General features: G+C 38.9%; 1 long non-coding RNA gene across 1 annotated transcript; it reads left to right on the top strand.

Moving 5' to 3' along the window:
- Positions 1 to 646: 646 nt before the first annotated feature.
- LOC115343381 lies at positions 647 to 2874 on the top strand. Its single transcript, XR_003924101.1, has 3 exons — positions 647 to 758; positions 1373 to 1530; positions 2782 to 2874. It is a non-coding gene; the product is annotated as an uncharacterized LOC115343381 (long non-coding RNA).
- Positions 2875 to 21767: the final 18893 nt, after the last annotated feature.

The raw sequence follows: 21767 nt of genomic DNA, 5'->3' as shown, positions 1-21767 counted from the left end.
AGCGCTTCATGAGGCCTAGTGTATGATCAGCAGCAATTACTTATGCAGATGTAGAGATGCTCTGGCAGTCATTCCATACTTGGAGGGCCCATTGATTTCAGCAGGAATTTTAAATAATGGATGAGTTGAACATGAAGTCCCCCGGGGAAAAATGTATCGTGCAAACAATAACAAGTAGATCACTCCGTTTTGCTTTGAAAATTCAATTGTCAGTACATGATTTTCACAGTCAGGTAAGCAACAGGAGAAAATCTGTCTTGCAGAGATGCTTGTTTTTACAGTAGCATTAGATGTAAAGTCTCCCAGCATCAGAAGGGGAAAGTGTGTATGCCGAATAGCTGGGGGATAAAGGGTGGGTGGGAGTAGTGCCCTTGGTTACAGACCACTCTGAGTACATCGGAGTGTCTCTCACCGCGGGGGCTGTTTGAACCACAACATTAGTCTTGTTCCTGCTTTTGTCCCGCTGGCACTATGATTAACTAAAGACTATAGTTTAATATTTTCAGCATTCCAGGCACATTAATCGGTTTGCAAAGTTTGTGCAATCACTCACTGTGACAGCTCTGCCTTGCTGATCTCTCAAGTGAGCATCACCACGGCAACGTGCGAGATAAACCGCTTCATAACTTTGCAGAACTTGCTGGGGAAAAAGAGATGGAGTGGAGGATGCTGTGGAGCGCTAAACAGTTTCATCGCCTGTGTGGTTCTCAGCTATCGTGCTACGAACATGAGAGAGGCTGCCTGTCAGACAGAGCTGGGTGAGTCAAGAAAGAGTCATTTTATGTGACATTCCCATGTCATTCTTCACCAGGCCACTCAGGCATTATAAAGAACATGGAGATCAGACAGATAGATACTTGAGCAAACTTCTGATTTGCTATTGGAGAAGTTTTCATCCCTCTATCTGGTGTTTTATTCCTTATCACAACAATAGAAATAGTCACAGTATTGAAATATGTAGCAGACCAAAAATGTTTCACAAAGACATTGGTCCCAGAGCTCACGTGTTTTTTACCTGGCTTACAGTTCTTCAGACATGCTTCACTACTCCTTTCTGGTGGCTTAAGCACAAGTCTGTCCTAACTCTGCGGAAAAGTGGACTTTCTTTCCTTGAAAATAGAATACTGCATATTTTAACAAAAAGACCATTTTCTTGCTAAAGCAATTGATCCAGGCTGATACAGAATTAGGCAGCCAGCTACAATCATCACATTTCCTCCAGCTGAGTTTTATCTGATTTCACTTAGCATGTTGTTTAAGGTGGTGGAGAAGTTGGATCTGACAACCAGCATGGGTGGTTCCAATCAATGAAGTAGCATTAGGTACATGTCAGAGAAGATATTAATGCTCTTTTTTTTTTTTTTGTAAGCAGAGGACAGAAATCTCCTCTAAGAGGTCAGCACTACAAAAAGATGCTAAATCCTCAAGCTTAACCTTTTGCCTAAACTTTTTAAGACAGAAGAAGCCAGAGGCAAGAAAAGTACCCATCCTTAAGAATGAAGACATCTATGTCATCACTGACATCACAAGGTTTGCTTTCTTTAAACAAAATATATTCTCTAATCTCCTCTTTCTACTTAGTCTCCTCCCATGAGCTCTCACCTTCTGCCTCTGTCATATACCTTTCCTTGGGTGTCTTTTCATTTTCATGCCTTCCATAATGCACCAAATACACATTACAGATTTGCACTGCCCATTGCCCTGCTAATGAGTTATGCACTTTTTTAATAACCTTTTATTTGCTTGGCCCAGGAACTGTGCATCTGGTGGAACAACAGTGAAACCACTACTCAAGAGCGTGTCTGTACGTTACATTGTGCATATCAAATAAAAACTGAAATCAATCTCAGCATTTCAGATTGAAAGAAAAAAAGAAAAAAAATCAGAGCCTGTTCTATAGCTGTGTACTCAAATTTCTTTTTAAAATAAATAGGTGGCAGACAGCGTACATCCGTATCCTGTTTTGACAGACAGTCAGGATGCACATGTGACAACAAAGTCTGCAAAGCACATCCTGTGCTGTGGACACAAGTGATCCCAGTTTCTGGCCTGTGTTATAATCCTCAAACTATTTTTCTTTTACTTGTATATTTCTCCCATGCCTACAAATTGTATGAAGAGTATGTATGACTATAAAGAATCTGTCACAATACAGCAAGTGACTAAGGAATAATGGAAATGTTTTGTGTATTTGGACATAAAGTGACATAGAGGAGGTTTAATGAAGGTACTCGCTAATACACAAACACACTTGTGATTAGACTGTTAAATATATGATTAATAGAGAGCTCAGCAAAAGCTGTTTTTCAATAACAGTCAGTTTTTAAAAGAAAAAACCCCCACAGTTTCAGGGCATTAAAATTGTCAATAAATCTGTACTAAATTTGATGAATAGGATTTTGGGAAGAGAAAGAAAAAGAATGAACCATGGAGGAAGAGGAGGGGAATAAACAGGAAATTTCAATATTTTCCAAACTAGTGCTACAACTTTTTGCTGTAAATTATGAATTTATTTACAAAATCACCAGGATTTTAAAACCAATGCAAAAAAGAAGAAAGAAAGAAGGAAAAAAAAAACCCCAAACAGTGGGAGGAGATAATTGTGATTGACATGAAAGGCATTCCCTTCACCTTCTTTTCCACATTATCCAGAAAATTGTGAAGTAAGAAAATGTAGCTGATATAACCAAAGCAGTTGCAAATCTATTTTTAGAAACTAGAGGCAGACTTATAACGTACTGCTCTTATCTTTCAAACATTAATAAGTAATGATTGTTGCAGGGGGACTTGCCTGTTCATACATTTCTCTCGCATTCATTGGCCCCTCTGGAGAAGGACTGTGCTGTACTTTGGAATAAAGTTCTGCTCTCCCTGCTGAATTCCTATCAACAAAGGCTGAACTGTAAGCATGACTCCTGCACTCCAATTACTTAATAAAGCTGGCAGCTGCTGTCCTGGGAGCGTGACCACTTGCCTTAAATATTGCATCCTATAGAGGAAAAAAAATAGTAACACAAATATTCAGGAGAAGAGGGGGAACCAAGCAGCAGTTCCAGCGACATCGGATGAAGCTTGAGTCAACTTATATCTGCTGGAGATCTGGCCTAGAAGCAGTGCTTGGTTATGAAATAAGGTGCTTTTATCATAACAAAATGCAACAAGAGCAAAAGCCTTAATTAAAAGGTATGATGCATTGAAAATGATCCTACCTATCGAGTTTCCTGAAAATGGGAAAGCAAAACTGCTTCTTCTGATTAATAATTAGTGTGTAACGGGTTTCCTTGCTGGGTGTTTAAAACAGATCATGATACATGACAGTTGCTTTGCTCACAAATCTTAACCAGTGCATTTCCTTTGCTCTTATGGCAGGAAAGATACGCTGTTGTTCTCCCCATTATTTCTGTGTCCCTTTTGCTGCCCGAGCAGAAAAAAAAAACATGTCACCACAAAGCAGCAGTAATATCTACTTTGCTAAACGGAGTCCAAGACCAGATATATATAAATTCCTTTTATTCTGGGGCTGGATTGAGCTGTCAGAGTCAACTCTCTGTCTAAAAGGGATCACTCCAGGATTAGCTGAAATAAATTCAGATCCTCTCTTTGCCGTCACTAAAAGGATGCAGAAGCCAAGCAGAGATGTAATGGTCAGGCTTATTTCCTATTATCCCCCTGTCTGGTCAAACAAGGACTGGGACAATTTTACCTAATACAAACAGTCAGTGGTGCATTTGAAATTCCCATTTAGAGAGATTTCAGACCGTAAGTCCATTATGCTTCTATGAGACTCACGCACTTAAATTAGTAAGGATTAAAAAAGAAAGCAGCTTGCTACCATATCCCAATTTAAACTCTGAAGCACCGTAATTTTTCTTTCAGGATGTCTGCAAGTGAAGCATTTTCCTTTCTTTTATTGAATTCTGCAGTTCACAATAACAGAGTAAAAGTTTTCTCTAACCTGAACTAATGAACCATAAATCATTTAAAGCATGCAAACGCAGTTCAGAGAAAAGGAAAAATCAATTGTAACTCATTGAGTTTCCAAAGTAGATTTTTCTGCATGATGTTCTTCAGCTCTCCTTTCCTCAAAACATGCTCATTTTCAAAAATTAAACAAAAGAAAAGAAAGAAAAGATAATTTTATTTCATCATGTAAAGTGTTAAGCAGCTGTCAAACCAAGGGAAAAAGGCCCAGAAAGTGGAGGAAAAAAAATTATAATTATTCTCATTTGAAAATATTTCATATATATTTTCTCTCACAAAAATATTTTCTCTTCTAACTTCCCCAAAGGCACTAATTAATATGGCTCCATTAAGCTTATTAAAAAATCTTAGTAATATTATAGAAAGAAATTAAAACCATCGAGACACCTGATAGTAAAATTATGACAAATTATGTTAATTTTGGTCTACTGTTCCTCTCCTCTACTGCAGGACAAGAGTGCTGAAAACCCACGTTGGCAATAGGACACCTAACATTAAATTGTGCAAAAAAAGCTAATTCCAATAAAACATTTCGCTCTTAAATTATGATCCATCCTCCAGCTATATTTTCTATTTCTTTAATTTGCAGCACACATCTAATTATAAATATTAAAACTGGATATCCATGCTCCTGTGGAAAGATGAGCCATGGCCGCAGGCTCACCGCATGCTCAGGTATTATGTGTGCCTTTATCTGTTGTAGTCTCTCCTGATTTTGAATCAAGATACTTCTTTCTATTCAAGAAGCTTGAACTTCCTCATGCAGGCAAATATTTTCCTCTAAACCAGTCTCCTTTTTTGAACTGACAAACTGTTGTAATCTACATTTGACAAATGCTGATTTAAACAAGCACTTTCCAGTGTTTAACCCTAAAGTTTGGGACCTTGGTAAAAAGTAAATAAAAGGGGTTTGATTTTCATAAGAGAGGTTACCCTCAGAGACTTAGAGCTCCTGAAAGTAAAATCCAGAGCCAAGTACCTAAAGCTGACAACTGCTCTTTAAATTCTTGAATGTAACCAGTTGTTTACAATATACACTAATGAGAAACATTTGGCAGGAAATTACATTTGTTTGGTTCAATGTGATTAACAGCCAAATGAACAGTGATTGTGTAAAAATAATGGTTATATAAAAATAATGGATCTCACTCACATAGTATTTTGCTAACGTGCAATTTGCAGACCAGGGTAAGTTTTGTTTATGAAGTTACTAACCTTAGTGTCTTTGTTACCAGAGAGAGAGAGAGTCTGCAGACTAGTCTGAAACTCTTCAACTAGTCAGACTGAGGACCTTCAAACCACATCTGGCAGCCCAACACAAATCTAAGAAAGCAACTTCACTTTCAGTTTTAATTGATCTATTTTCCCACATATGTAATTATGTAAACCGTATTACCTTGCTCAAGGCTTACTGTAGTATATAAACATCTAGTTTATATACATGATGTTTCCTTCAGCGTAACAGTCATTCATGAGGAAATTGTATCCAATAAAACAGGCACTCTAAAAAAGTAAACCTTCAGGGACTAATGCTTAATGGACCATGTGAAAAGAGGAGTATACCCAAATTGATAGGGGAGATTCTGTTTAATTTATGAGTAATTTAGTTAATAAACACAAAGATGTATATATCTCACAGACATTTGCATGTAAACAAGGTCATCTCAAGAGCACATCTTTCTAGGGTTTTATTGGTAATTTTAAGTTGAAGCTACATTTAAACAAAAATCAAAGATCCTTTTCTAATCACGGAGAACCTGTAGACTGTGAAAACTGAATACAAGCTGTGGATTTAGGCCTATGCAAGTATGTTGTGTCTAAAACAATCACATTAAATACAGGGAGAGAATGGTAGGGTAACCATACCAGGCACTGCAGTGATCAGGTTCCTTTCTGTTTTAAATAAACTTTTCCATAGTGGAATACAAGCAATAAAAAGCTGACTTTGCTCTGAAAATGTGCTGGTTATAAAGATAAGACATCTCCTGCACTAAATGACACAACACTCATCTTTATAGCTTCAGAGGTCAGCGAGAGATAAGGCAGGCTTTAGAAAGAGATGCTACTGCTTTACAAAGCAATGATAACAACACATTCATAACGAGGTGTATTCTAACCATAAATTTTCTCACTGGAAGGTTGGAGATAACAAAGAAATCATCTTTTAGGAAGTTTCAACTACTCTGTGCTTCCCAGTTATTCATTCTGCACAAAACAGCCTTGCAACATAATCTCCTGGACATACAAGTACCAACATTTTACGATCATTTATGTCAGCTTGCTATAATATCACAGCTAGTGCCATCTCTGAACTTGGCTCAGAAAATTATTTTTCCAGAGCTTCCTCTTCCACAGCAAGCTGAACGGACTCAGCTCTGAAATGAGATCTGCTTATAGAAGAGCTGTGCTCTTCAAGTGGGAGAAGCCTAATGAGTGTAAGCAAACCTCAGCAAATGCAAACCACGGAGTAGATGAAAGATAGCAATCTGGTGCAAAAATTCAAATTTTATGCTCACAAGGGTACTGCAGAGGAAGCTACTGTTTCAATCAGCTTTGCAGTGGCCTCTGTCTATCTTTTGCACAAAAGCACAGAAACGCAAATAAATTTCAGTCTCCTTTCAATATCCTGATCGCCCCTGGTCTTCCCCTGTGGCTGTTGTGCTGCTCCAATCCATTATCCCAGCTTCATTCTACCTGGGTCTGCTCAGGAAGTTCAGCAGCGTCGAGCAGTTAATAGTGCCTGCAAGGTGCTTGTAAGGCTTTATTTACTGAGACGCATTTTTCTGTTTCAGCATTAGATCCAGATCATTTAACCAACAAAAAATGCAACAGCCACCAGATGCTATGTTGCGCTAGTGACTAATTATCAAAGAACATGACAGACATGTAATTTCTGAGGGTATCGGGAAAGATTGAAGGAGTGGGATAAGCAAGGAGTGAGATTAAGAACTCATGAAATTGAAAAGAAATAATTGGTTTGCCTTTTGAAGGAATGTTATAACCTATTCCTAAAGGCAGAACATCAAATGCCAGCATTGCTGAGGCTGGAAGACACCCCTGAAGATTGTCTAGTCCAAACCTGCTGCTCAGGGCAGGGTCAGCTGCAGTTGCTCAGGACCGTGCCCAGTTGGGGTTTGGGTATCTCAAAAGATGGAGACTCTACAACCTCTCTGGGCAGCCTATGCCAGTGTTTCATCACCTTCATAGTAAAGTTTTCCTAATGTTTATGTGGAATTTTCTGTGTTTCAGTCTGTGCCCATTGCCTCTTGTTCTGTCACTGGGCACCACTGAGAAGAGTCTGACCCCATCTTCTCTACTCCTCCCATCATGTATTGATACAGATTGATAAGATCCATCTGAACCTTCCTTTTTTCAGGCTGAACAGTCCCAGCTCTCTCAGCCTCTCCTTGTATGTCAGATGCTCCAAGCCCTCAATTATCGTCATTGCTGGACTTGCTCCAGCATGTCCATGTCTCTCATACTGTCCAGAACTGGACAGGGCACTCCAAACGTGTCTCACCAGTGCTGAGTAGAGGGGAAGGATCATCTCCCTTGACCTGCTGGCAGCACTCTGCCTAATGCAGCACAGGATGCCACTAGCCACCTTTGCTGCAAGGGTGCTGTGATGGCTCACGGTCAACTCAGTGTCCACCAGGATCCCCACGTTCTTCTCTGCAAAGCTGCTTTCAAGCCTGTCAACTCCTAGCCTCTACTGGTACATGGGGTTATTCCTCCCCAGGTGGAAAACTTGATGTTTCCAGTGGCAAAGCTAGTTTAAAAGGGTCCTATCACCTTTATCTTATCTTCAGTGTACCGATCTCCCTATTACAACAACTGAGGAGGTGACCCACAGACATTTCACTTAGTAGTGTTTTGCTAAAACTTCAAGTCAAGATCTGCAGAGGTGCACTGTTTTTAGCAGAAATGTAAAAAGATGCTTTACATCCTGCACTTTTAAAAGAAAATTAAGAAAGCGGCTAAAAAAGAAACCTTTCTTTCTCTATATTCCATTTTCTATTAGGAACGAAAATTCTTTGTAGTTTCTTGCATCCTCTAAACTAAAATGAACTTTTGAAGTTTATACTATGTAGTCTATGTAGAGAGAGTTTAAAGATTTAAGAAATAGGGAAACAAGACAGAAAAAAACCCAGTGTTTGCTACAGCCATGATCTGAACAGAGATGGTTAGCATTCATTGTCCCTGAAAATCAGCCATACATTTGTTTCTGTGACATTCACCAACATATCACTAGTGTAACAATTCATTCTCATTCAGCATTACACTGTGCACACTCAAAAGAGCTTTAAGTGTCAGGACAGTTAAGTCCCAGACCCTGCAATTCAATGAACTACTGCAATATTCCAAGCTGTACACATTCTTGTGAGTGCTCCTGATTTACTCACTTGCCTTTGACACTGAAACACAAGACTATCAGGTGAGACTGCTCTTGATGCTGGAAAGAAGAGTCCTTGGTGCAGCAGAAGGACAGCTTCCCCTCCACGGCAGCACTGACCAGCATTTGAACCTCCCTTCCCAGACAGACAGAGCAGTTACAGGAAATTTCTCCAGCACTAAGACCTGCCACCATCTTTGCTTCACACTTCTATATCAGATATTAAAACTTCTCCTTTGCCTAGGAAGGAATACCCTATCTCATTCTTCTCCTGCCACTGATTCTTCAGTTGATGAAATAAATGGTGGTAGATCCACAGGACAGTATGATTTAGCAAGTACATTTGGGGGCTAGTTATGACTTTCAGAGTGACAACTTTAGGCTGTATTCAGACTCAGGTAAGCTCTGCCACATCGGTTATGTTGAGATCGTGCTTGTAGGTTTGCCTAAGAACTGTGAAGATAAGGAGAGGTTTTGTTCTTTTATTTTATTGGTTTTTTTAACATAAGCTTGAGTTGTGACAGTCACACAATGTCAAAACATAAGAGTACTGGTTGCCTGCTCCAATTCAACAAGTTAATTAATCTTCCTGTTTTTCCTCCTAGAAATTTCCCCATTAACTTGCCAAGCCTCTCCATCCTGGACACCAGGCTTCTAGCTCTCCTTTTTGGATGTTTACCTTCCTCATTTTCAGACGTTGAACTTGCACATCTTCTAAACGTTAAACATGTGCTTAAGCTCTATTCTTAGTAAGGAATTTGTATTGAAATGTGCCCTTTAAGCAAAGTAAGTAAAGATAAATTCACTGAAAAATTTTTGGCAATCAGCAGCCAATATTTAGCAGCTTTGGTGTCAGATACCGCTAAGAAGTAACCATCTCCTGGGGTTTTCAGCAGGCATTGGAGAAAATCTGAATTCCTCCCAGGAGATGCTCAGAAACATCATGAGACTCCTTCTAAATAATGAGGATTAGATGGGACACTGGTTGCGACATCATACTTACTGTAACCATATCAGACACTTAGAGATACAGGGGGTACAATGTACCCACATACCAGCTATTAGTAGGTCATTGAAACTGGCATTAATCTTGTGCTGTTGACCTCATTCTACTGAGATTATTTCAGATGGATAAATTTATTGCAGAACACACAATTTAACCTGAAAAATGTCCTAAAAGCTCTAAAAAAAAGAATAAGTCTTTTCAAGATTTGGAAAGCTGTTGGCAAAAAAAAAAGTATTTGTACTTAATATATTGTATTATACAGTCTGTGGGTGAACCCAGGTGCTTTGTCATGCTCTAAGGGTGTTGCAGCATTATGCCACAGTCCCTCTGCTTTATAAACTCATACACTGCCAATCTCAAGGATCTCTGTATCATTCACTGCTGTTACTGTCCAAATCTTGCAGCTGCTAAGTGTAATAGAGGAGCCAGAGAAGATCATAGGGTCTTTGTCTTTTTCTATCATTTCGTTTTCATATAACCCAGATAGTAGCTCAAGCATAGGTTAAGGCAAAACTCACCTTTTCCTTCTTTGCCTCACAACGGTTCCAGCAGCAATATTACATAGCGATTCTGATTATTTCATAAATGCATAGAAGCTAATTTCAAAGTTGATCCTTCAGGCTTAACACCCCTGGAGTTCTCTCCGGGTGAGTCATTTATCCTTTATAAGGTTTCTTGTTTATTGCCTGACAAAGAACCTAGTCTTGCTGACGCAGCCGATAATTTATAGCAGCTAGAATACCTCGGCAAAAGCTTTCCTCACCTTTATTCCCCACAATGGACATTCACTCACTGATGGGTTACTATATAAACACTGAACGGAAGGCAATACAGAAATGTTTACTTCACTTCTATCCTCTCCCTCTGCTGCTACAGCATCATAGTCACTCCCCTCTTCACCAGTACTTAACATTTTTACAATGCTCTACACCTCCACAAAGGTGCAGAAATGTTAAGTAAATCATACTGCAACTTCTGCAATACAGGAGTGCATTTGAGACACCACCAGAAATTTTCAGGTGACATTTTCCAGGGAAATTCAAGTCTACTAAAAATTAAGACTACTATTAATTTTCTAAGAAAAGTGTATCCAAAACACACTTTACAAAAATCCCCCAAATTCCCACTGTTACTTCATGTTCTAAAAGAACAGTTTTATTTTTGTTTGAAATAAATTTTGTTTAAAAGATTCAAATACATTGTGGGTGCTGTATTCTCAAAAAAAAAAAAAAATTAAAGAAAATGAAAAAAAGATAAAAGACAAAAAAACCTACTTCACAACTGTTAAAAAGTAGTTTGATTTTTCCAGGTCTGAAAATTTTCTATATTTCTAGAGCATGGCAATGTTTAAAACATTTTTTTTTAACATTGATTTGCTTTGGAAATAATTTTAAAATATCAAAAATTCTTGTCATAAGGGAAACATTTCTCACAAAATACTCATATGTTATTTCACTCTGCAGATAGGGAACAGACATAAACGAAATGATTTTACAGTGTCACAGACAAATTTGGTGGCATACCCTCCAGTAAAGCTCCAGGTTAAGGACTCTTCAAGGTTTAAGACTTTAAATCTAGACTGCAGAGTCTGAGTGATTTGACAGGACTCCGAATTAAAACCACTCGTAAATGCAAGGATCACAGCCTTGTTTTTCCAAATAAAGGTTTAAAATTAGGGGTTTGTTACCTCCCCTGCTTTCAAGAAAGGAAACTGTGTCTTGGTCTCTCCTCTGTTCTAAGGTATTTGAGCAAATAGAAGGAGAGAAAAGAAAGAAAATAGGGGTGCCTGTATGGCAGGCTGCCATTCTTAAAATGCACAGAGCACAAAAACCATTACTGCAGAACAGCGAACACAGAGCAGCTTGGGAAATCACACAGAAGACTTCTCCTGAATATCTCCATTCACAATTGCTTTAGAAAGGTTAATCAGGTATTATGTGATGTACCAAAATAAGTCAATTTCACAGTTATACAAAAATGGAGACAGTGATAAATGTAGTTTAAATAAAGTGGTGTATTAAATCAACCTATTCAATGAGAATACTGCGCTGAACAGTTTCAAAGCTGAGATTTTGCCACAGACAAAACTTGCATATCTCCATTTTTGCATACACCTGGAATGACTGAGGTGCCTGTATTTTGTTATTCTCTGCCATTTTAAATCATGTACAGTTCACTACAGAATTGAGTTATACAGTATATTGTAAATACTAAATATGTAAAATAACATGCATATTGTGCTAAATGACCACTCTCTAATCTCTCTTAAAGTGAAAAAGAGGTTTTATGTTTTGGTTTAACTGTGTTGTAAATTCTTTTCCTATAACTACCCACTGGAGTAATATTTCCTATAGGCATTTATAAAGTAAAAGGAATGTGTACTGGCTCAAATTGAGATGAATCGTATTTATGACACTATCTGTACACAACATATTATTTGCAATATAAAAATAATCAAACTAATGCTGCTATAAAGGGGATAATGTTCAGCTAGAGCATTGGGATCTCAGGAAGACTACGGCAAGACTTCATATATGCTTTAAAGGGGAGCAAGTATATTAAGATCATGCCAGGAGGTGGTGTTTACTGTACCACACAGAGCTCCCTGTCAGAGGTGGGGACTTATAAAGATGCAAACAATGATCATATGGCAAATTCTGCCCTTCAGTTCCCCTTTAGGACCCACTGATGGCACGAGGCATTCCACTGGGACTGTGGATGCACCCACCACATCACACCTGGGTGCTGGTATGTACAAGTATTGAGCCCATTGATTTAAGTGTTAAGAGGACAAGAGGACAACCATAAATTCTCAGACCAAAGCTGATTTCAGTACTTAAATAACTTAAGGTGATTAAAACTTGAGTTAAAACAGGGATGCTAATTTATTCCTTGTTATGAGGACTCATACAAAATAAAATATTAAGGATTACCTAAGGTAAAGAATAGATCCCATTGATTTAAAAGTTTAAAGGGACATACAGATTTTAAGTCTTAAACCAGATAGTAAAAAGTAATGAATACTGGTGGAATTAGCAGCCTCCATTTCGCCTCAAAGACTGTATCAACTTCATGTCACCTTACAGCTGCCTTGAGAAGATAAAGGTGTTGATATATGAGAAGCACATGGGTACTTTAATGAAGCACAGCACTGAAAAGGCCATGAGGAAATAAAAAAGCCTGAATTTACAAAGAGAATTAGAAGATCAGTAAATAAGTCATGGTGATACTCATTGAATAATGAGAATAAAAGGAAACACTGAATGCCTACTCATTTAGTGAGACACATTCATCCAGTGCACTGAATGAGGTAGGAGCCCCATGGAGAAAGCAGTATGTGATCAGGTAATTAAAGACTGTATCATAATGCATGCACACAAGGGAGCCAAATTAAACTTGCACAGAGCTATCAGTGTAGTGTTTCCTAACTTTTCTGCATTTGACTTTGTAACCTTAACATCCTTTTAACACAGCAATTTTTGTTTTGGTTCTTTTTATGTAGTCATTGGTATACATTAACCATGAAAAACTTATTTTGCTCTTAATGATCTGGCATTCACGTAGCTTAGCTATAGCTTTCCAAACACCGTGGAAATGTGGTTAGGTAACACAGACAATCAGCTATAGACTTGGTAAAAAGAAATTAAAGGCCTCATCTTAAAACTGTGAAAACATACATTAAAGCAGTGACTCACATAGAACCATATACATGCATGCACAAAAATGAGATATCCACTTTTCCAACAAGTTCTTATGTAGCTTGATTTTCTAAGGGAATGCCATTTCTGTGATTGTGATGTCTGGTCATCTGTGATTGTGATGTCTGTCTGTTCACTGATCCTTCTCCTTCCAAATAATTCTGAATCTATTTGTTAATTATAGAGCATATATGGAAAAAAATAACCAATTTTTACAGATTTCATGAAAATTGATGGCTGAGTAGAGATAAGACTCTAAATTAATGACCTGAATAAATTTCACCCAAAGTAAAAGCAAGTAGAACTTGGCCATTATGCACTCTGCTTTCAGCATAAATTATGGCAATCTATGTTGTGCTATGCGAACAGGAATTCAACAATAAAAAAGAAGTTATAGAATTTTTCTTAGTAAGCCTTCTGTGTCCCTCACTGTTATCTCACTTCTTCATGGATTCATTCAAAACCTGAAAGAATCAGATGGCCAGGCATGGACTGCCCACAGAGTCATCCTCACCAAGTGCCGCAGGGCATGCAAAGGATGCTGATCTGAAAGGCAACCTTACAACCATGCTTGTCCATTGCCTACACACTTGGAACAAGGATCCTGCACAGACAAGGTATGATGGTATGAAGGGCTGGGAGGATTATATTCATGACTAGCAAGCCATAGAAAAGTCTTTAGTCTTTGTTTGGTCTGAGATCATGACTACAGTCCATGGGCTGGAAAACTTGGATGTGGAGTCTGAGGAGTAGATTTCAACTTCTTATGACATTTCAACACATCCGGTGTTTGCCATTTATTTTTCTGTATTTTGTCCAGAACATTTCCATCCCTTTTCCTTCCATTTCCTCCTGCATTTACTACCTCTTTTGCAACCCCTCCCTACTCTTTTCCACAGACTCAAGATAGTTTTTTGTATTTACTGTCTGGGCTTACTTACAACCTCTGAGCTAGTAAGTTGATTCATGTCTTCAAGCCTCACCTTAGAGGGCTCTGTTTCTCTCAAATTTAAAATAGCTTCCCACCGAAAGGAGTTTTTTTAATATCTTGTACAAAGGAAGTTTGCACTTTAGAAACTGCTTGGTATTGTGCTGTGCATAAAGATAGAAGTTATGATTGCAAGTAACAGAGGAAGTAGTTAGACTAACCTCAAGCCATTGACTCATTTTTAAAGATGTGATTTTTTTTTTAAACAACTCTAACACAGTTCCGATGTAAATGAGACTTACGCAATTGTGTTATGTGGTCCAGTTCTGAATCACTCTACATTTAGCAGGGTTTGAAGTCTTAAAGATATTTTATCCTGACAAGTTTGATGTAAAGTGAAGCCGAGTGACAGGAGAGGTTCAATTTAGCACCCTATTTGAGATAAAGCCACACTGTAGGGTTGGTGAGTGCAGGCTCAGAGAGCTTGTGCATCCCAGCCAGCCAACGAGGAGTGGAACTGCCTCTCTGCAAGTGATGGCCGAGGGCTTGGTTTGGGTTCGTGTGGTGCGGTTTTGGTAGCGGGGCAGGGGCTGCAGGGGCGGCTTCTGTAAGAAGGTGCTAGAAGCTTCCCCGGCTCCAAGTCAGACCCACCGCTGGCCAAGGCCGAGCCCGTCAGCGACGGTGGTAGTTCCTCTGGGAGAACAGATTTAAAGAAGGGAAACCTGCAGCGGGGGAGGAGATTGGAATGTGAGAGGAATCCCTGTGCAGATCCCGAGGTCAGTGAGGAAGGAGGGGAGGAGGAGCGGGGGAGGAGGGGATGCCCCTGCAGCCCGTGCTGAGACGGCAGGCTGTCCCCCCCCAGCCCATGGAGGGGAGAGGGAGAGCAGATGCCCACCTGCAGCCCGGGGAGAGAGGAGCCCACACTGGAGCAGGGGGATGCCCCCAAGACGGCCACCACTCCATGGGAAAGCCATGCTGGAGCAGGCTGTGCCTGAAGGACTGCGGCCTGCTAAAAAGACCCATGCTGGAGAAGTTCATGCAGAACTGCACCCCGTGGGAAGGACTCACGTTGGAGAAGTTCATGGAAGACTGTGTCCTGTGGGAGGGACCCCACGCTGGAGCAGGGGAAGAGTGAGGAGTCCTGCCCCTGAGGAGGAAGAAGCGGCAGAAACAACGCATGGTGAACTGACCCCAACCCCCATTCCCCGTCTCCTTGCGTCGCTGGCATGGAGAAGGGAGAGAAAATCGGGAGTGGAGTTGAGCTGGGGAAGAAGGGAGGGGTGGGGGGGAAGGTTTTTTAAGATTTCGGGTTTTTTCTCATTATCCTTGTTTTGATTTGATTGGTAGTAAATTTAAATGATATTGTTTTTTCCCCAAGTTGAGTCTGGTTTTTGCCCATGACCGTAATTGGTGAGTCATGTCTCCCTGTTCTTTCTCAACCCACGAGCTTTTCTTTATATTTTCTCCTCCCCATCCTGCCAGGGTGGGAGGAGTGAACGAGTAGCCGCGTGGTGCTTTGTTGCCGGCTGGGCTTAAACCACGACAGGGGTTAGATAATTAAGGGGTATTAGATATCTATATCTATAGCTACAGAACTTGGTGGGAGTTCTCAGAGGACCTGGGGACAGTACAGAAGAAGAAGGAAAGAGAATAGCTTCTAGCAGCCACAAAGGACTATCATGGAGAGCTCATAACAAAAGAGGCCATGGAAGGGAGGTTAATTCCCACTGGAGATGAAAAACAAGATGAGAGATAGGGATGAGTTATTAGGAATAAACAGTCAGTCTCAGTATAGCAAAAGTTAACAGTGAACTGATCAAGGCTTGGTAATGCATCCATTAATCTTTCATCTCAGTCTTAAAAATTTGGACAAAAGGGAGAAATAAGAGGCAGCAGAATTTGCAGATGTCTTCTGCTGACCTCCCTTTACCCAATGACTTTGGATCAAGATCTGTGGAAGAAAAAGTTCAATTCATTCAGAATTTCTCTTCCTCTACCGAATTTCAGGATTGAAGTTTAGTATTTTTGACAGATAATATGAGGGTGGTGAATATCTGAAAGGACAAATGACATAAAAAACTCTGTAGCTCAGCAGCCTGAACTGCTTTTGCAAATTCATAAGCCATCATCTTATAGCACTCCATGTAGAAAGACTGTATAGTTTCCCAGTATAAAATATCGAGTTAAATCAATGAAATATTTTATTTGGAAAAACAGTATCATAAATTTAATCTTCAGACACTCTTTAGTGTTTGGGTTTTTTTTTTTTTGATAGAGAATGGCAGGCCACAGAGTAGGAATGTATATTTTACCATTAAAAAATATAAGGAAGATATTAGCAACTATATCTAGGAACCTACCCCTCAGATGAGCTCTGCTGCAGTCAAATTGCAGACTATACTATATGTTTTTTTCCTCTTGAGGCAGTTCTATTTTACCTATAAAAAAGTAACTATCCCCTATGGTGCAAGGTGAAATATACTGTGAGTCAGAACAATAGGCATAGGGAATCAGAAACAGATTTCTACCTGATAAGTTACTGACAGTTTTGAAAAATGGCAGTCAAGCTCTTTTTGGTCTATATGTGGGTCTTATAAGTAATATTATCTAAACAGGTAACATTAAGAACTTAATTAAAATGGTTTATTGGAAAAAATATTTCCTAGAAGAAAATCTTGTGCCAGTTAAGCAAGTCAGAATTTTAATGCTTTAGTGAATTATAAAAGTATACACATAATTTAAGGATTAACAGTTTGCTAGTTATTAGGACTTCTTAAAAGATAGAATAATCCTTGTGAATGGCTTCTGGAATCATGTTCTTTGACAATCAAAGGTAGAGCATATGTTTTAAGAATCACATAATCTCCATCTTAAATATATTTCTCTCAGCCTTGCACATTTTTACATGCTTGTATTATTTTGAATGTCATTTCTGTATTTAAAGTTTTATGCAGACAGACCTGTGTTTGTGCATATAGCTTGTAACTCATCAGATTCAGCCATAAATTTACCTAAGTTCAGTGACACGCCTAAGTGAGCAAGTTCCTAGATACCCAGTCCCTCCCCCTCATCCCCCTCCATAATTTTCTCTCCACACCATAACTACTACTCACTTTGGTGGAACCTGGTCAAACTTTTCCAGGATAAAATATACAGAATGAAGAACACATGCAAAAAGCCAAAATCCACATTAATCCTGGCAACTCCAACCTCCAACAAAATACCACAATAATTTTAAGAACAACAACAACAACAACAACAACAACAACAACAACAACAACAACAACAAAAATCAGAAACTCTTCAGGAACCTGATAAATAGACATCATCTGCCTTGAAGTAATTTTTCAAGAATGTCTCTGTCATTCACAGAGTGCAACTCCACTAGTTAATTTTCTGCTATGTCCATTATAATTTTTAATTGAAAACTCTTTGTTACTTCTGAAACAAGTTTTATAAGCACTGCTGAACTTCAACTCCAATTCTTTGCTTTGAGCAAAGATGATTAAAATACTATTTCTGTGTTCTTTGTAGAATATGAAGTAGTTTTTAGTGGTGTAGCTGACAGGGGATATCACGACAAGATCTTGAAATAATTCCTTCTGCTACTAGTTTAATTTAAAGTCCCTGAAATCAGGTAACACATTAATGAATTCTGGATATTGCCTCAGATGTGCAAAAAGCTTTGGTTATAAAATAATACTATATGCATATTTGCTGACAAAAAAGCAATGAACATTTGGACCTATTTGCTGGAGACAGCATGTGCCCAATCCAAAAATGTTAATAACAGGAAGGAATGGAGTGAGCTTTGCTTCAGAATCTGTTAAGTTTCATATCACTAAGCTATATGGACACCAAAATTAAAATGAATGTACAAATAGAAAAAAATACATTAGATAAAATGGATAATTATTATAGAAAATTAAATTCAAACATTATAGTAACAAAATGTGAATAAAACATTCTATTAAGATTATTGAAATAAAATCCTCAGCTCTCTGCATAATGGAATTAGTGACTAAAAATTATGTATCGTAACTTATTCTATTTTGAATTTAGTTTATATGCCATAAACACATGTGCTTCAATTGAGAAAGGGTTATCTGTTAACTCCTTATTGGGAAAGAAAAAGAAAATAAGGACAGGAAAAATAATGAAAAAAAAAAAAAAAGAAAAAAAAGCACAGCAAAACATTAGGCTAAATTTAAGCCAAGATAAAAGAGAACCAAGTGATGAATAATAAATGCTGATCTCATTATATATCAAAAAGGGCAAATCACAGCAGATTCTAGTTGAGTGAAATGATTAATAACACAAATTCAAATCACAGATACTTTGACTGAATATGAATATGTCAAATTGTCTGGAGATGAGACGTTACAAATACAGAAGTGTGTGCCCTTGTGGCAGAGATAAACTAGAGACAAGCGCTTCGTTCATAGTAACACAGAACATCTTGTTATCGTTCATTCACTGTCATTGTCCTTGTTCCCTTACTAGGGGCATGATTAGAGGAAATAAGATAGACATGAGGATACATGGGGTTTGAGCCAGAATTAGGCAGTACTGTAAAAAAGAAAAAAGCTGTCTTCAGCTCATCCCATTTGATCTCATAATTAGGTACTCTACTGTTCTACGTCTGGCAGAAGTCAGACAAAAGTTTTCATAGAGTTCAGGCGGTGGATGGCGTGAGCAACCCCCAGAGGACCCGTGCACACCCCTCCAGAGCTCCTCCATCTCCTCTCAACACATGCTCAGGTGCGGACAGAAGGGTGTCACCGTCTCCAGCACACAAATGAGGGGAATAAAGACATCCACGATAAAGGAATCCTACCGCTGAGGAGTTGAGCAGACTAATTTTTTTTTTTACATTTCTATTGATAATTCCCACTGTGGCATAAAGGTTAACAAACTCTTGCGATAATAGGAACAATATGCTTTGATGTCTAAAACAGTGGGCTGTCCTGTTTCACAGTAAAATAGCTTGCCATTAGGGAGAAGGGAGACGGGTGGAACAGAAATCTATAAGAACAAACAAGTAAGAGGCACAAAAATAGGTGTATCAGCTAATACCGGTGGGAAAAAGACAAAAAGGGAAGATAAAAGCCTAAAGCGTCCAAGCCCTATCATGAAGTTGCAATAATATTTTCCATCCACTAGTCCTAATACACTTTACAAATTGTTACCTAATATAACAGAAATCTTCATTAAGTAATAAATCTTCATAATACAGTATCAGACAAAAAGCTTGAGTCTTAATTATTACATACACCATCGTTATGATTTGTCATGAAGATTCAGATGTTCTATATCTGAACCTCTACCAGAGTCACCCATAGTGCAATACATTTTCCTAATGTGCATACATTTATGTGGCTTTGCCCCTTTAGCAAACCCAGGATGCAGATGCATATTCTCTATCTACAACCAGATGAGGAAAGCAATGAGTTATCAGACTGGAAAGCTGATTTCATATTTTTTGAGGAAGGTTAACTCTCGATTCAACAGTCTCCTCATTTACATAAGTACAGTAGCTGTCAGATCATTAGCAAGTTATTAACAACACGGGGGTGGGAAGGAGGATTGTAAAAATCTCAGTGAAACACATGAGGCTTAGCTTCTGGTTGCAGATTTATATTAAAACTTGACAATGCCCAAAGTCACAGGTCAAAAATTATGCTGATGAGGAGCCAGAGTTCATCTACCTTACACTTAGAATAGTCTCACATGAACTAGTACAATTAAATCAATGCAGATTTATTTTATAACTAATGTTTACAGAATATGCTTCTGAAGTAAAGTAAAATCCCTCAGAACATCCTATTTTAACACTGCATATATGACATTGTGTGTCTTCGGGGGCATGTGAACTAACACCAGTGATTTAAAGAATCATGTTTGCAACAAAGTGAGCTGATGCTTCCTATACTAAATCTGAGATCAGCAAAAGCATTCCCTTCAGCCATCAGGCGTTATAATCAACGACAAACCTGCGGCTCAGGCATCGCCATCCAGCTTGCCTTGTCAAACTGACAAATAGGAGCCATAGTGGTATTAGAAATTGCTGTAGCAGTCTGATTATGGGGCTGAAAAATCTTATGCTAAAATTGCAAAAGTGATGTGAAACTCAGTTAGGATGTCGCTTGGCTCATCTTGCCTAGAACTGAACAAATTTGTTGCAATCCACTTTTTCAAATGCCAGTGCTACTGGCAGAGCCCAGCAGTTGTCCAACACCCACCTACAGGGATAGGAAAGTTTTTCAGTGGTTTTCAGTCAGGATTTTGATGGGCTTAGGAAGATAAAACAGATAGATATTCAGGTCATTTTTCAAAATGGAGATCAACTCTTAAAAATGAAGAGCACATTATTTTGGCTTAAATAGAAGAACCCAGAACCCCTTGATCGGTTGGGCTGCTACATTATACAGAGTTGTCAGTGAGTGAGCTTCCAACAGGGTTTTTTCTAATGATATTTACAGAAACTATCTAAAGCAGAGAGTGCTCTGTCAGGATGATACCAACAATGCGCAGGGGATATATGTGCCTTATTGCTCAAAATGAACCCAGGAATGATGAAAGGCAGTTCCAACTTTAGGTCTTTTATCATCTGGGGCACATGAACTTTGATGTACTTTATTTGAAATCCAACTGCTGTTGTCATTTAAAATTTATAAATACTAATTGCTTTTGTGATCATGTTAATGTTGTGTAAAACAGTGACAGTTGCAATTAGCACACTTTCCTTTTCTGTGAAAGAACAATTTTCTACAAGGTCTTTATATCATGCCTCTCAAGGTAGTTTCTTACCAGTCAGTTCCACTAACAAATGTGTCAGAAATGAAAACTATTCACTGTAGATGGATTTGGAGAGAATTCAATCCTGCATTTTATCTGTGCCAGGTGTCCACCTGAGTATAGTAGCACTGAATCGAACCAGAACGAGAAGGTCATATGAAAATAAACAAGATCTCCTCCTCAAAAAGGCAAACACTATGGCTCAGGTATAGCTACTCTCCTTCCAGACAGACAATTTACAAACTACTGTAGAGTCAGCTGGCAATTACTAAGAGCTTTCTGAATAAATGGAGTTGACAGCGCCTGATTTCACTAAATAACTGAGATTTTTAGATAAATAAAGGGCGTTAAGCATCAACGGAGAGTAATGACACAAAAAAGAAACTGACAAAAATACTCAGTGCCATCCTTCACACACATGCCCAATGTTTACTTTAATCTTCTCATTCACGTCCCCGAGGCCACCTGTATTATTGCAAGAGTAAGTCCTGATACTCTGCTTCTTTACACATCTCCTCAGCCCTGTAAAATACTTATCTTTCATGATGTGAGCAATTCCCTGTGCTCCCACGTCTCAGGTTCTTACCTCTGGCAAGTCCTCTCACACTTCTCTGGCTGACAGTATTTCCCTTTGAAAAGGTGAAGGACCACAAGATGGGCCTGCCTCCAGCTCCAGCGAGGCTGGCCTTAGTGTAGCTGCAGGCTCTCCAGAAGTGGTTTGATGTCTGTATCGGCACTCCTCCTCATGGTGTTCCATGGAGATCTTCCCCTTGGATTCACGTAAAATACGCTTGGCTATATCAATTGCAGTTGATAGGAGGAACGAACGATAAGGGGAAAGACCCATGAGTGGTATGAAGTCCCCTGTAGAGACTCACAGAGTTGCCTCCAGATTTCATTATAACGTTGGTAAAACCAACACAGGTGGTCCCTACTGGGCCAGAGTCACCTGGAGCTACTGTG

The sequence above is a fragment of the Aquila chrysaetos genome, chromosome 6 (genome assembly GCF_900496995.4).
Source record: "Aquila chrysaetos chrysaetos chromosome 6, bAquChr1.4, whole genome shotgun sequence".
NCBI lineage: Eukaryota > Metazoa > Chordata > Aves > Accipitriformes > Accipitridae > Aquila > Aquila chrysaetos.
The sequence above is the reverse complement of the archived record's forward strand: the minus strand, read 5'-3'. Positions and strand labels throughout refer to the sequence as shown.